A 16,860-nucleotide genomic window follows, 5' to 3' on the forward strand; every position below is an offset into this window, starting at 1 on the left:
TAGAAAGCAAGCTGAGCAGGCCATGGAAAGCAGCTGGTAAGTGCAGCCCTCTGTGGTCTCTGCTTCAGCTCCGGCTTCTGTGTTCCTGACCTCCCTCAGTGATGGACCTGGACGTGCAAGACAAAATCAACCTGTTCCTCCTCACGCTGTTTTTGGCCAGAGTTTACTCCAGCAGCAGAAAAGCAAACTTGGACATTAAGTTTGCTTCCTAGGACTGGGAACAGGAATAGGCTGCCTATTATAAGCAGTATTATTCAAATTGTACTGAAGGTCTTGGTCAGTGCAAGGAAAATATAAAAAAGGCTCAAGATAAAAATTGCAGTCCTCCCCCTGGAACCCAGTGACAGAGATGGAGGAGTGATGAGCAAAGGCGTCAAGACTGTGCTGGTGAAACCCACAGAGACAGCTGATCAGGCAAGGGGGAGCTCTTGAACCTCAGACTGATGACTGAGAGGCCAACAGGGGACTGATCCAGGCTTCATGAATGTAGTGTCAGTGAGGAGGCCTCAGAAATCTCTGGGGCCTTGGGTAGTAGATTAGTGTTCACCATGGCATACAAATGAACTTTGGGAGCCCATTCCACATGGAGGGATGCTCTCTCAGCCTGGCCACATGGAGAAGTGCCTAGGTCCTGCCCTGTATGAAATAATAGACTCTGGAGATTCCACCAAGGAGGGCTCACCCTCCTTGGGGAAGGATGTGGGGATTGGGCTGGGGTTGGGTCTGGGAGGGAGAAGGGGGAGCTGGGATTGACATTTGAAGCATGCATGTTTCTAATTTAAATGAAAAATACTTTAAAAATTGCAGTCCAGGGCATGGGTTACCTCCCTATGAGTTTTTGGTCAAGGAAGCTCCAGGTGTCTCCAAAATAACACAGGCTATTGCTTTTGTCCTTGACTGCCCACTGTAACTCTATAGTAAGAGTCTATCACACACTTTTGTTGCAGGTGACAAAGAAATCAATCTCAAACTGAGCAGGAAATGTCTTCCTCCTTTCTGGCTAGCTTTCATACTGACAGAAGGTGCTCACTCGGCTGGTCAGCAAGGGAGAAAAACTATCAATGGACCTTGCGTGCTACAACTATGACCTGCCAGGCAAGAAGTACCTGCTGGTGCAGTAGTGCCACAGCTTTCATGAGGTAACTAAGCACTTTCTGATAGGACCTGAGGTCTGCTCCATAGAAGGGATTTTCATTCCAGGTATTGTAATTCTGGTCAAAAGCCGATGTCTGGGGAGGTCATAGAGCCTAGGGTAGAACCTGCTGTTATATTTTGCTAAATGGCCATGCTGTCAGATTGCTTTCTAAATATGATCATATTCTATTGCACATGTGTATGGAAGTCTCAAAAATAAAGATTTGAGATAAAAAGAAATTATAAACATTAAACATAGCTAATTTTTTTGTATTTTAGTTATAAAAAATAAAGCTGTCTGATAAAGAAGAAAAAAGACATGAGAAAAGTAAGCATGAAAATATTTACAAGTATGATTATAGAAAATTAAAATGTATTTAACGTTATTAGAATTAGAAAAACTATCAGGGTTATGAGACAGGTTTAATATAAACACTAGGCCTTTCTCCCTTTTAAATGCTCCCAATAATGAGTTAGAAAGATGAAGAAGACATTATTAAAGTCATTATTAAGGAAATCATTGCCGGGCTCTCTGTAATTTTGGAGCCTATCCTGGAACTTGCTCTGTAGACCTGGCTGGCCTCAAAAGATCCACCTGCCTCTGCCTCCCAAGTTCTGGGATTAAATGCATGAGCCAATACTGCTGGCAATGATTTCTTTAATAACGACTTGTTTTGGGGGATGGCCTATGGGACCTCACTGGCTAACAACTCTGAATCAATTCCTGAAATAACATTTTTCTCTTTTTTATTTTTATTTTTATTTTTTTTGTTTAAAAATTGTTTTCATACAATGTATATTGAACACGTTTTCCCCCCTCCTCCAGCTCCTCCTACATAGTGCCCACTTCCTTAGCCACATAACTTCATGTGCTCTCTCTCTCTCAAAAAAAAAAACAGGAAAAGCAAAAAACAAAAATCAAAACAAAGAAGAAAATCAATAAGGGAAACCCCAAGCCAAATCAGTACAAAACCAAAACAAAGTATGCACAAAAAACCATGGAGTCCTTTTTGTGTTGGCCAACTAGTCCTGAGCATGGGGTCTGTGCTGGAGTGCGGTTGATATTCCCAGTGACACTCCATTGAAGAAAGCTGATTTCCCCCTACTCAGCAGGTATTTAGTGCAAATAGTTTCTCGGTTAGGGGTGGGATTTTGCGTTCACTTCCCTTTCTCAGTGTTGAAATTTGGAGGTCTTGTGCATGTTGTCTCAGTGTCTGTGAGTTCATATGTGGCTATTTCCTGGGAGTCACCCACCACCCCTGGTTCTTTTCTTTTCTTTCCTATAGACCACTAATCCTTGAGTTTAATAAAGACATCCAATTTAGGACTAAGTGCTCTACATCATCCCATTGTAGATCTCTTTGTTAATTACTACCTACTGCAAGAAGTGGCTTTTCTGATGAGGATTGAGTGATACTGAGCCCTATGATTATAGCATTATTAGGAGTCATTTTATTGCTATGTTCATTTAGCAGGATCCTAGTAGTAGGCTTTTCCCTAAGCCTGTGACCTATCTTGGCTCGGGTTATCGACCACTTTATCGGTGTCAGATATGGGTTCCATCACTTGGAATGGGCCTTAAATCCAATAAAAAAGTGGTTGGTTACGTCTGTAACTCTTGTGTCACTGCTGCACCAGTGTATTTTGGATGCAAGTCTCTGTTTTAGGTCACAGGGTTTTTAGCTGGGTGAAATTGATGATTTCTTTTCTCATCTAGTAGCGTGCAAAGTACCTTGCAGCACTGTGAACGCTAATAATTAGGAATGAAGCTTCTTGTTAGTCACCACTTTGATTTCTTCATGTTAGATGACATAAATAAATGTTGTCTTCAGCAATAAGGACTTCCCATCAGGTTATGGAGAATAACCAATAATCTTGACACTAGCCTATGATTGCTGGGAGAGTTTATGGGGCTCATATAGGACTCAACAAGATGTAGCCAATTCCTGGCACTGGAAGTTTTACTTGGTGGCATAAGATGTCTAGTTGGGGTATTATCTCCATGGTGACTCAATTTAAATTCTTCCCACATTTGTATATATCTTAGGATGCTTTTTTCAGGAGTAGGCTTCCATATGGTTTTTCAAGTGACTTTTAGTGTTAGTTGTTAATCCCTTATTCCTTCCTTTACCCCATGCTCCCATTCTCCTCTCCATTTAATCCTCCCATTCTAGTTTCCCCTTATCTCTTTATAACACTATACTACTCTACTTTACATTTCTTAAAAGATTTCCCCTCCCTGTGGTCACTTACTAGGAACCCAACCTCTGTGGTTATTTGGATGGAAACACACATATAAAAAGACTAAAAGCTAATATCAGCATGTAAAAGAAAGGTTGCAATATTTGCTTTTTTATCTTTTTGGTCTGGAGCACCTCTTAGTCAGGATGATTTTTTTTTCTAGCTCCATCCATTTACCTTCAAATTTCATAATTTCATTTTTCTTAACAAATGAATAGTATTCTGTTGTGTAAATGCACCACATTTTCATTACCCATTCATCAGTTGATGGGCATCTACGTTGTTTCCAATTTCTGGCTATTATGAAGAGAGTGGCAATGAACATGCATGAGCAATTATCTCTGTAGTGGGATGTAGAGTCCTTTGGGTATATGCCCAAGAGTGTTATAGCTGAACTTGTGGTAGATTGATTTTCAGCTTTTTGAGAAACCTCCACACTCATTTCCATAGTGGCTATACCAGTTTGCACTCTTACCAATAATGGATAAATGCTCCCTTTTCCCTGCATTCAAACTAACATGTGCTATCATTTGTTTTATTGATCTTGGCCATTCTAACTGGGGTAAGATAAAATCTCAAAGCCATTTTAATTTGCATTTTCCTGATGGCAAAGGATGTTGAACATTTCTTTAAGTGTTTCTCAGCCATTTGAGTTTCATTTTTTGAGAACTCTGTGTTTAGTTGTACATCCTATTTTTAAATTGGGCTATTTGTTTTCCTGATGTTCAGGTTTTTCTCCCCTTGTTTACTCTAGATATTAACCTTATACCAGGTGTTTAATTGCTAAAGATCTTTTCCCATTCTGTAGGCTGCCACACTGGTGGAATGACAGTGTCCTTAGCTGTACAGAAGCTTTTTAGCTTCATTAGACTCCATTTGTTAATTGTTGGGCTACATGTCTGTGTTATCAATATCCCGTTCAGAAATTTCTTTCCTGTGCCATTGAGTTTAAGCCTATTTGTTGCTCTCTTTGCTATCAGTTTCAGAGTATCTGCTCTTGTGTTGAGGTCCTTGTGCAGAGTGATAAGTATGGATTTATTTGCATTCTTTTACATGCAACTGTCCAGTTGGACTATCACCATTTGTTGAAGATGCTGTCTTTCCCCCAGTGTGTATTTTTGACTTTATTTAGGTGTCTGTAGGTATGTGAAATTATGTGAGTCTTTAATTCTGTTCCAATGATCTATGTGTCTGTTTTTAAAATTACATTACAGTGCTGTTTTTATTACTGTAGCTCTATAGTTTGAAGTCTGAGATGGTGATACCTCCAGCAGTTCTTTTATTATTCAGGATAATTTTATTTATCCTATTTTTGTTGTGTTTTTGTAAGAATTTGAAGATTATTTTTTAATTTCTGTGAAGAGATGTGCTGAAATGTTGATGGGGATTGCATTGAATCTATAGATTGCTTTTCGTATGATAGGCATTTTTGCAATATTAATCCTATTGCTCCATGAGTGGAGATATTTCCATCTTCAGGTGTCTTCTTCAATTTCTTTCTTCGGTGTCTTAAAGTTTTCTTATGCAAGTCTTTCTCTGCTTGATTAGAGTTATTATAAGATATATAATTTTTAAGACTCTTAGGCAAAGCACCATTTCCTGACTTCTTTCTCAGTTTGTGTTTAATTTTTATATCGGAGGGCTACTGATTTTATATGTTAATTTTGTACCCTGGTACTTTTCTGAAGTGTTTATCAGCTGTAGAAGCTTCCTGTTAGTCTTTTGGGTCCTTTATGTGTAAAATATCTTCTGCAAATAAAGATACTTTGACTTCTTCCTTTCCAATTTGTATTTCTTGATTTTTTTCAGCTGTCCAATTGCTATAGCTAAGACTTCAAGTAGTATATCCAACAGGTATGGAGAGAGTGGACATCCTTGTTTTGTTTATGATTTTAGCAGAAATGCCTTGAGCTCTCCATTTTGGATGATGTTGGCTATGGGCTTGCTGTAAATTCCCATTATTATGTTGAGGTATGGTCCCTTGTATCCTTAGTCTCTCCAAGGCTTTTTATCATGAAGGGATATTAGGTGTTGTCAAAGGTTTTTTTTTCTCCATTCAATAAGATCATGTTTTTGTCTTTTAGTCTGTTTATGTGGTGGGTTACATTTATTGATTTATGCATGTTGAAATATCCTTGCAGCTTTGGGATGAAGCCAACTTGATGATGGTGTATAATCTTTTTTTTTTTTTTTTGGTTTTACGAGACAGGGTTTCTCTGTATTGTTTTGGTGTTTTGGAGGCTGTCAGTCCAGCCCGGCCTCGAACTCACAGAGATCCGCCTGCCTCTGCCTCCCGAGTGCTGGGATTAAAGGCGTGTGCCACCACCGCCCGGCTGTATAATCTTTTATAATATTTTTTCTTTACGTAGTATAACCTATTAAGGTTCTTCTCCCTCTACTCCTCCCATTTCTTCCCCACCTCTGCTCCTGTCTGCATCTACTCCTTTTTTTGTTTCTAATTAGAAAACAAACAGGATTCTAAGGGATAATAAAATAAAATAAAAACTTGATACCTCAGTATTGAGCAAAATAGAAAAACAGAAGGAAAAGAACCCTGGAGAAGGCACAAGTTTCAGGGACACAGTCATTCGCACACTTGGGAATCCAATTAAAACACTAAACTGGAAGCTACAATATATGTGCAGAGAGCCTGGTGCAGACCCACGCAAGCCCTGTGCATGCTACCTCAGTCTCTGAGTTCATATGAGCTTTGATCATGTTGATTCAGAGGGCCTCGTTTTCTTGGTGTCCTCCAACCCCTCTGGCTCTTATACTCTTTCGTCTCCTCTTCCAACAGGGTTCCCTGAGTCCTGAGGGAAGGGATTTCACGGAGAAATTCCATTTAGGGTAGTTCCCTGTGTTTGTTGTCCTCTGTTTCAGGGAGAAGCTTCTCTGATGATGGGTGAGCAAGACATTTGTCTGAGTATAACAGAATATCATTAGGAGTCATTTTATTGCTGCTTTCCTTTAGTAGAACAGTAGTATTTGGTTTTATCCTAGGTCCCTGGGCTATCTTGTTTGAGGTTCTTGGTCACACAAGCAGTGTTGGATATAGGTTCAATCTGTGGAGTGAACCTTAAGACAAATCAAATATTAGTTTGTTATTCCCAGAAGATTTGTGCTTATTGCACTAGTGTATCATACAGGCAGGACACCATTGTGGAAAAAAGGGTTTGTGGCTGCCTTGGTGTTTCTGTTACTCCTTTGATAGTGTGCAGAATACCTTCCTGTACCAAAGATGCTAGAATGTGGGGATAAAGGCTCTATGTAGGCACCAGCTGGATTTCTCCATGGTCAATGAATTGTGTTAAGTGTTGTCTTCATCAATAGGGCCTTCTGTCATTTTGTGAATAGTAACATAGTTGGCAACAGCCTGGGTTGTTTGGGGATTCTCATGGGACCACTTTGGTCAACAACTCAATTAGTTGTAACCAAATCCTGGGACTGGAAGCTGCATTTGGTGACAAGAGATGTCCAGCTGGGGCTCTGTCTCCTCATTATTTAGTTACTTCATTTACATTACCTTCTTATATGTAAATCTTTTAGGAAGCTTCTATTGTATTAGGTTTCCATACTACCCTGCAAATGGCCCTTAATTTCAGCTGTCTCTCCCTGTATGTCCTTCTTCATCCCACTAGCCCTGCCCCTGCCAACTTGATCCTCCCATTACAACAATCACCATCCATCTATAATTATCTATTCTATTTACTTTTCATAGAGAGATCTATCTGTCCCTTCCCCAAGTCCCTTACTCTACATATAACCTCTGTGGTTCTATGGAGTATAGCTTGGTTATCATTGATTTAACAGCTAAGTCCACATATAAGTGATTACATGCCATATTTGTCTTCTGGGTCAGGGTTACCTCACTTAGAATGACTTTTTTCTAGTTCTTTTCATTTTCGTGTGAATTTCATTTTTTTTAAAAAAATGGCTAATAATATTCCATTGTGTAAATGTACCACATTTTAAAAATCTATTCATTTAGATTGTAATTTCTGGCTATTATGAATGGAGTATCAATGAACATGGTTAAGAAACTGTCCTGTGGTAGGATGAAGTGTCCTTTGGGTATTTGCCAAAGAGTTGTATAGCTGGATTTTGGGATAGATCGTTTCCTATCTACTTGAGGAACTGCCATACTGATTTCCATAGTGGCTGTGCAAGTTTGTATTTCCAACAATGTGTGAATGTTTCCCTTACTCCAAATCCTCAACAGCATGAGTTGTCACATGTGTTATTGATCTTAGCTATTTCTTCAGGTGTAAGATGAAATCTCAAAGTAGTTTTGATTTTGATTTCCCTGATGGCTAAAGCTTTCTTTAAGTGTTTCTCAGTCATTTGAGTTTCCTTTGTTTAGATATGTACCTCATTTTTTACTATTTGGGTTTTTTGACAGAGTTTTCTGAGTTTGTTATATATTTTAGATATTAGCCTTCTATTATATGTGGAGTTGGTAAATTTTGTTTCTATTTTGTAGGCTGCCACTTTGTCTAAATGATGGTATCTGTTGCCATACATAAGCTTCTTACTTTCATGAGGTTCCATTTATTGAGACCTCATGAAACTGTGCCTATGTTAATGGTGTTCTATTCAGAAAGTCTTATACTGTGCCAATGTGTACAAGACTATTACCCATTTTCTCTTCTATCAGGCTCACTGTATCTGGTTTTATGTTGAGGTCTTTGATCCATTTAGAGTTGAGTTTTATGCAGGGTGATAAATATGGATCAATTGGATGGTTCGACATGTGGCTGTCCAGTTGGATTACCACAATTTGTTGAAGATGCTGCCTTTTCTCCAGTGTGTATATTTGGTTTCTTTGTAAATAATCAGGTGTTTATAGGTGTGTGAATTTATGTCTGGACCTTCAGTTCAATTTCATTGACCAACATACCTGTTTTTATGCCACTACCATGCTGTTTTTCATACTATTGCTCTGTAGTAAAATTTGAGGTCAGGGGATGGTGATACCTCCAGCACTTCTTTTGTAATTCAGGGTTATTTTAACTTTAACCATCCTAATTCTTTGTTTTTCCATATGAAACTGAAAATTGTCTTTTTTTGGAGTTGTTTCCCATTCTGCCATGGCAGGAAATTTTTTTTTCTTTAAAAATTTGAAAGGTGTTGTTTCCCTGATTTCTTTCTTGGGCATTTGTATATAGGGTGGCTACTGACTTTTGTGAGGTAATTTTATAATTAATGAGCCATCTATTTTGCTGCAATTGTTTATAAGTTATAAGAGTTTCCTGATAGAGCTTTTAGGGTCACTTATGTGTGTTCTCATAACATCTGCAAATAAAGATACTTTGACTATTTCCTTTTCTGTTTGAATCCCCTTGATCTCCTGCAGTTGTCTTATTGCTTTGGCTAAAACTTCAAGTACTATAATGAATAGGTATGGAGAGAGTCAGCTTCCTTGTCTTGTTTCTGGTTTTAGTGGAATTGCTTAATGGAGTTTCACTTCATTTATGTTGATGCTCACTATGGGCTTGCTGGAAACTACCTTTTATGTTGAGGTATATCCCTTATTTCTCTAATATCTCCATTAGTTTTATCATGAAGGGGGGTGTTGGACTTTATCAGAAGCCCTTTCTGCATCTAATGAGATGATCATGTGGTTTTTGTCTTTCAGTCTATTTATAGTTCATATTTTTTCTATTTACTTGAGTTCAGTACAGAGTTTGATTTTTTCTTTCCATCCAATCTTTTTTGAGCTTATTTCTTCTTGTTCTGCTAGAGCTTTCAAGTGTGTCATTAAGTTATTAATATGGGATCACTCCAGTTTTTTTAAAAAATGTAGGCACTTAATGATATGAATTTTACTCTTAGAACTTGTTTTATTTTTTCTTAAGGTTTGAGTATATTGTGTTTTCATTTTCATTCAATTTAAAAATGTTTTTAATTTCCTCTTGATTTTTGTTTTAACACAATTTTCATTCAGTGGTGGTTTGTTCAGTTTTCATGAGTTTGTGTATTTTCTGCTGTGTCTACTCTGGGTGGTATGATAGAATTCAGGGTATTATTTCTATTTTTTAAAAAATATATGTTGAGACTTCCTTTGTGTCCTAATAGGAGGTTAATTTTTTAGTATGTTCAGTGGGCTGCTGAGAAGAAAGTATATTCTTCTTTGTTTGGGTGGAATGTTCATTAGATGTCTGTTAGGTATCTTTGATTTTCTTTTTCTTCTCTCTCTCTCTCTTTTTTTTTTTTTTTGGTTTTTCGAGACAGGATTTCTCTGTAGCGTTGGAGGCAGTTCTGGAACTCGCTCAGTAGACCAGGCTGGCCTCGAACTCACAGAGGTCCTCCTGCCTCTGCCTCCTGAGTGCTGGGATTAAATGCATATACCACCACCACCTGGATGTATCTTTGATTTATAATATTACTTAATGTCATGATTTCTTTGTTTTTTTCTGAATGATCAGTTTATTGGCATGAGTTGGGTATTGAAGTCTCCCACTATCAGTGGACAGTCTTGTCTTGTTCCTGATTTTAGTGGAATTCGTTTGAGTTTCTCTCCATTTAATTCGATGTTGGCTATAATATGCTTGTTGTAAATTGCCTTTATTATATTTAACCATGTCCCTTGTATCCCTAATCTCTTCAAGACTTTCATCATGAAGGGGTGTTAAATTTTGTCAAAGGCTTTTTCAGCGTGTAATGAAATGATCTTTTTTTTTAAAATTTCAGTTTGCTAATGTGGTGAATTACATTGACTAATTTTTGTATTGCTGCATCTCTGGGATGAAGCCTACTTGATCGGTAGATAATCTTTTTGATATGTTCTTGGATTCAGTTTGCAATTATTATTTTTTATTTAAATTAGAAACAAGGTTGCTTTATATGTTAATCCCAGCTCCCTCTCCCTCTCCTCCTCCCACCCACCCCCTCAGTCCCCCACCCAATCCCCACTCCATTCCCCAGGGAGGGTGAGCCCTCCATGGGGGATATCCAGAGGCCCTCCCCTGTTCAGGCTGAGAGAGCATCCCTCATTGTGGGATGGCCACCCAAAGTCCATTTGTATGCCAGGGATAAATACTGATCTACTACCCAAGGCCCCATAGATTGCCTAGGCCTCCTCACTGACACCCACATTCAGGGCATCTGGATCAGTCCCATGCTGGCCTCTCAGCCATCATTCTGGGAAACAAGAGCTCCCCCTTGTTCAGGTCAGCTGTTTCTGTGGGTTAAACTAGCCCAGTCTTGATCGCTTTGCTCATCACTCCTCCCTCTCTGTCACTGGGTTCCAGGAGTTCAGTTCAGTATATAGCTGTGGGTGTCTGCCTCTGCTTCCATCAGTCATTGGTTGCAGGTTCTAGGATGGCATATAAGGAAGTAGTTGAACTCATTATCAGGGAGGGACATTTAAGGTGGTCTCTCCACTATTGCTTAGTTTGCCAACTGGTGTCATGCTTGTAGATCTCTGGAAATCTCACCAGTGCCAGATCTCTCCTCAAACCCATAATGACTCCCTCTATTATGGTATCTCTCATCCTGATCTCCTCTTTTCTTCCCCGGACTCAACCTTCCTGCTCCCCCATGTCCTCCTCTCCCCTCCTCTTTCCCTCTTTCTCTCCCCCTTCCCCCTCCCCTCTCCCCATGCTCCCACTCTGCTCAGGAGATCTTGCCTCATTCCACTTCTCTGGGGTATCATGCATATCTCTTGTTGAGTATTTTTGCATCTATGTTCATAAGGGAAATTGGTTTGTAATTCTCTTTTTTTGTTGGGACTTTCTTTCCCGATACAATCTATTTGGTGTTCTGTATGCTTCTTATACATTTATAGGCATCTCTTTCTTTAGGTTAGGAAAATTTTCTTCTATGATTTTGTTGAAAATGTTTTCTGGGACTTTGAGCTGGGATTTTTCTCCTTCTTCTATTCCTATTATTCTTAGGTTTGGTCTTTTCATAGTGTCCCAGATTTCCTGGATGTTTTGTATCAGAAATTTTTTTAGATATAACTTTTTCTTTGGCCTATTTGATCTGTTTCCTCTATTGTATCTTCAATGCCTGAGATTCTCTGTTCCATCTCTTGTATTTAGTTGGTGAAAGTTGTCTCTGTTCTGTTCTCATCCTTAGATTTTTTTGTATTTCCAGAATTCCCTCAGTTTGTGCTTTCTTTATTGCTTCTATTTCCATTTTCATTTTCAGGAAATATTCATTTGCTTCAACTGTTTCTCTTTTTTTGTTTTCTCTTTGCTTTCTCTAAGGAATTTATTTGCTTCTTCTTTAAGGACCTCTTTTATCTTTATAACGCTGGTTTTCTTGTGTTTCAGCTGTGTTGGACTATGCAGGGCTTACTGTAGAAGGATATCTGGGCTCTGGTGGTGACATACTGTTCTGGCTATTGTTGACTGTGCTCTTATGCTGGCATCTAGGCACCTAGGTTTGGGGTGATTATAGTTCTAGGTGCTGGTTTTTGAGTTTGTCTTTGTTGGAGGGGTGTTTGTTCCTTGGTTTCTGTTTTCTGTCTGGTCTTCTTATCTGTGTTGCCTGTAGTTGAGCAGGGAGTCTCTGCCCAAGTTAGAGGCTGAAACAAGGTAACAAGTAGGTGAAGGAGGATTGGGGATAGGGAGGGGGCACTGTGAGAGTAGGGGAGGTCCATGGGCTAAAGGTCTACTTGGGTCTGAGTTGGGGGCTAGGATATGGCAAAGAGGAGGGGAAGGGGGACTGGGAATAGCGTCAGGAGGAGGCACTGAGAAATTGGAGGAGGTCAGTGGGCCAGTGGGCAGGGGGACGGACTATCTGGAATTCTGGCACAGCAGGGAATTTCTCTCTGAGTTTGCCTACCTGATCTTCAGACTGGTGTGGCCTGCACTTGAGCAGGGGATATCTATCTGAGTTGGGGATGGGAACATGGCAATTGGGGTGGGGAGTGGAGAATGGGGATGGATAGATGGTGGTGAATTGGTCTACGGGGAATCTAACCTAAGGAGTGGGAGAATTCTGAGAGCAGGCGGCCTACCCATTCACCTATCCATTTATTCTATCTCATCTTCAAGACATGAAATTCTCTCGTTTGTGTCTTGTAATCTGTTGTTGTGGCTTACCTTATTTGTGTTTGATACCCTAAATCTATCATTTCCAGTTTTATTTCATTTTGAGTTTTCTTTAGTGTTTTATTTGTTAAATTCTACTTTAATGTCTTGAAATGTTTATGTTATTTCATTCAACTGTTTCTGTTTTCCCTATCTTCAATAAGATATTTATTCACATTCTCTGCAAGGTCCTAGGTCATATTTATAATTGCTATTTTGAAGTCTTTGTCTTGTATTTCTGTTAAATTGCTGCTCTTAAGTCCTATTGCAATAGGGTTGTTGGCTTCTAGAGGAGGCATACTGCCTTGGCTGTTTCTGTTTTGGTACTGGACCTAAGGTGAATTTATGATGTTTGAGGCATTCCTTAGTGCATATATCTGCTCTTGTCTTTGTTGGGCGGGTATTTTGTTCTTTTGCTGCTGTTACCTACTCTGGATCTTAGCCAAATGTAGTGGCTGTGGGTTTCTGGTAGAGAATGTTTCTGTGGGTTGTCAAGTGACACAAAGAAATGAAGATGGGTTAGGAGGAATTGATGACAAGGGCTGTGTAAAAGAGCTAGGGAGACCCTGGGTCCACACCAAGGGGCAGAGTCCCCAGAGAATGAAGGTGAGTGGGAGGAAGTGCTCCTGTAGGCAGGCTACAACAGGACTGAGTGTTTCTGGAGAGACAGGAATGCATGACAAGGATAGTGAAAATCTCCTACTTCTCAGGGATAGCAACCAAACACAGCATAACGAAATACAACAAGACTAGGCATAAACCCAGGAGTGCATCTGAGGGAGAGAAGCAGGGGGCACAGAAGAGTGGAAGGAGGGGAAACTTTGATTTGAATGTACTGTATGGCAAAAGAAAAGAAAAATACTGCCTACCTGAGTCCCAGCCCAGTGTGATCACTGAGGATCCCTGTAGAAAGTGTTTCTGCAGGTTGGCAGGTGACCCAAAAAAATGGAATTGAGCTAGAAGGGAAGGCTGAAAGGGTGGCAGGAAATAGCTAGGGGACCATGGGTTCACACCAGAGGGTGGGGTCCCCACGGATGGGACTCCTGCAGGCATATTAAATCAGGACTAAGAGTAAGTCAAGAGATACTAGAATGAAAAAACTCATTTTTTAATTAAAATATTACCACACCATTTTCTCCTTCCCTTTCTTCTTTCCAACCTTCCCTATGTCCCCTCTCCTTACTCTTACTTCCTCTCAAATTCATGACCTCTTTTTATTTAATACACACACACACACACACACACACACACACACACAGGTGCTGAGTTTGTTTAGTGTTACTTCTATGTATGTTTCAGGACTGAGCACTTGGTATTAGATAACCAATCAGGGTGCTCATCCCTTAGGAAATCTAATTCCTCCTCTCTCAGAAGTCCCTAGTTGTCTGCATTTCTTTGTCTAGGGGTTGGGCACCTTGAAATTTCCCTTTTTCATGTCAGTATGCCTATCAGTATTGTATTTTTCATGTTTTATTTATACAGCCATATTGTTGATGTGTCATGGGTGACACTTCCCTGTCATTTCTAGGAGATACAACCTTTCATAAGAAGAAACACAAATGGTTAATAAACATTTATTTTAAAAAGTGTTCACTGTCCTCAGCTATTAGAGAAATGCAAATTATAATTACTTTGAGATTTTATCTTACTCTAGTCAGAATGGCTAGCATGCAGTCTTTTGAAATTAAAGATTATGTTACATTTCCATATTTTGTAGATTATATTTACCAGCACAAAGATGTTCCTCTCTATTCCTAGTTTGCTGGTAATTTATACCATGTTGAATTTTATCAAATGATCTTATGTATTGATTGACATGCTCATTTTTATGTATGTAAAATACAGAAATTAATGTCAAAATGTTCAGCCCACCTTCAAACTACATAAACTTTTTTAATTTTAACTTTTTGCTGCTAACAAACCACTAACATTTTATTTTGGATGATCATGCCAGTGTTCATGAGTTGTGGTAATTTGAATGTAATTGGCCCCCATAAGCTCATAGGGAGTGGCACTATCAGGAGGTATGGCTTTGTTGGAGTAGATATGGCTTTGTTGAAGGAAGTGTGTCATTGTGGGGGCAGGCTTTGAGGTTTCCTATGCTCAGCATACTGTCCAGTGTCACAGGACACTTTCTGTTGCCTTCTGATCAAGATGTAGCCAGCACCATGCATGCATGCCACCATGTTCCCCACCATGATGATAATGAACTAAATCCCAGAAACTGTAAGTGAGCCTCTCTAATTAAATGTTTTCTTTTACAAGAGTTACCCTGGCTCAGTCTATGGGGCCTCTGGCAGTGGAACCAGTATTTATCCCTAGTGCACAAATGGACTTTGGGAGCCCATTTCTTATGGAGAGATACTCTCTCAGCCTAGACAGATGGGGGAGGACCTTGGCCCTGCCCCAAATGATGTGACAGACTTTGATGATTCCCCCATAGGAGGCCTCACCCTCCCTGGGGAGTGGGGTGGGATAGGGAGTTGGTGGGAGGGCATGGAAGGACGGGAGGGAGAGGGAACTGGGATTGGTATGTAAAACAAGATTGTTTCTAATTTAAATAAAAATTTATTAAAAAAAGAGTTGCCATGGTCATGGTGTCTCTTCACAGAAACAGAAACACTAAGACAAATTGTATCAGTCTACAATTTTCTTTTCTTTTCTTTTTTTTTTTTGTAGACAGGGTTTCTCTGTGTAGCTTTGTAGACCAGGCTGGCCTCGAACTCACAGAGATCCGCCTGCCTCTGCCTCCTGAGTGCTGGGATTAAAGGCGTGGGCCACCACTGCCCAGCAATTTTATTTTCTTAAAATAGAGCAATACTGACTCTCTAGGACACTTTGGGAAGGTTTGCCTCTTCAGCTATCTGGAAGGCTTATATAGAGTGGGGATTATTTCTTCGATACATGTTTGGTACTTTTAAAAAAGTTAAATTCAATCTCTTCAATAAATATAGACTCGATGTATATTTCTGATTGAAATTTGCTAGTTATTGCTTTTCAAGGAATTTTACCATTCTTCTAAGTATTATTTTCTGGATAATATTTTAAATAATATCTTCCTATGATTAATTTAACAGTTGAAGACTGAAGAATCTATACTTTTGGTTTTACTGATATTGATTATTTGTTTTATACACACACACACATACATCCCAATTCTTTTTTTTAACCTGACTCTGTTAAATTTACTGATTTTTTAAAAAAAAGAACATACTTTTGCTGGGCAGTGGTGGCACACACTCAGGAGGCAGAGGCAGGTGAATCTATAGAGGCAGCCTGTTCTACAGAGCGAGTTCCAGGACAGCCAGAGCTACACGGAGAAAACCTTGTCTCTAAAAACAAAACAAAACAAACCCTTACTTTTGATTTCATTAATTTCTTCTATCAATTTTTGTCGTTTCTGTTTAGATGGTGTCTGAACAAACACTTATTTTTGTCCTTTTGCTTCTCTTGGCTTTATTTTGATTTTCTATAGATTCAAATTTTTATTTGCTTCTTCATTTATTTTTTGTTTTTGTATAATCTGCTGTTTAGCCCAGGCTGCCTTAGAATTCACTGTGTAACCCAGGATAGACTCAAATTAATAGTCTTCTTCCTTCAGCCACCCAAGTGCTAGGAATCAGGTATGTTCCATTGCTTTCTAATATCTTAAGGTAGAAACTTACCTATTTGTTTTGAGGCCATTGGTTTATAATCATCATAAGCACTTAATGACTTAAATTTCCCTCTCTGAATGGATTTTGCTTTACTTCAGAAATTCTCATAAATTGGTTTCATTTTTTAACACTTTTAAAATTCTCCTTTGGCCCTAGCATTATTTTAAAGATGATATTTAATATTAACATATTTTGTGTTTTTTCAGGTGTCTTGCTTTGACTAATTTCTGTATTAATTATTTGTGGTCAGAGAACATATGGTTTTGGTCCCTTTTAAGTTGTTGAGACTGACTTTATGGCTGAGCACATGGTCTATAATGGTGGACACTTTATTTATTTATTTAATTTTGGTTTTACGAGACAGGGTTTCTCTGTATTGTTTTGGAGGCTGTCGGTCCAGCCTGGCCTTGAACTCACAGAGATCCGCCTGCCTTTGCCTCCCGAGTGCTGGGATTAAAGGCGTGCACTGCCACCACCGCCTGGCGGACATTTTATTTTTATGTTAGGAAAACGTACAGTCTTCTGTGGTTAATATAAAATTAATAATTACCATAAAACAGTCCACAGTGATAAGTCTTTATATATTTCCTGTTTTTTTGTCTACTTGTGATGGAATAATGCTGGTATTTCCAAATATATAACTATGGAATTCTTTATCCCTCCCTCCTGTTCTATCAGTTGTTAGCTCTTGTATTTGAGATATACACACATATTCATTCCTTTTCATTTTATTTTTTAATTTTGTCATTAAAATTAATTCATATTTGTGATGATATCTTGCTTGTACAAAT

Source organism: Mesocricetus auratus, unplaced genomic scaffold (genome assembly GCF_017639785.1).
Source record: "Mesocricetus auratus isolate SY011 unplaced genomic scaffold, BCM_Maur_2.0 Super-Scaffold_100003, whole genome shotgun sequence".
Lineage (NCBI taxonomy): Eukaryota > Metazoa > Chordata > Mammalia > Rodentia > Cricetidae > Mesocricetus > Mesocricetus auratus.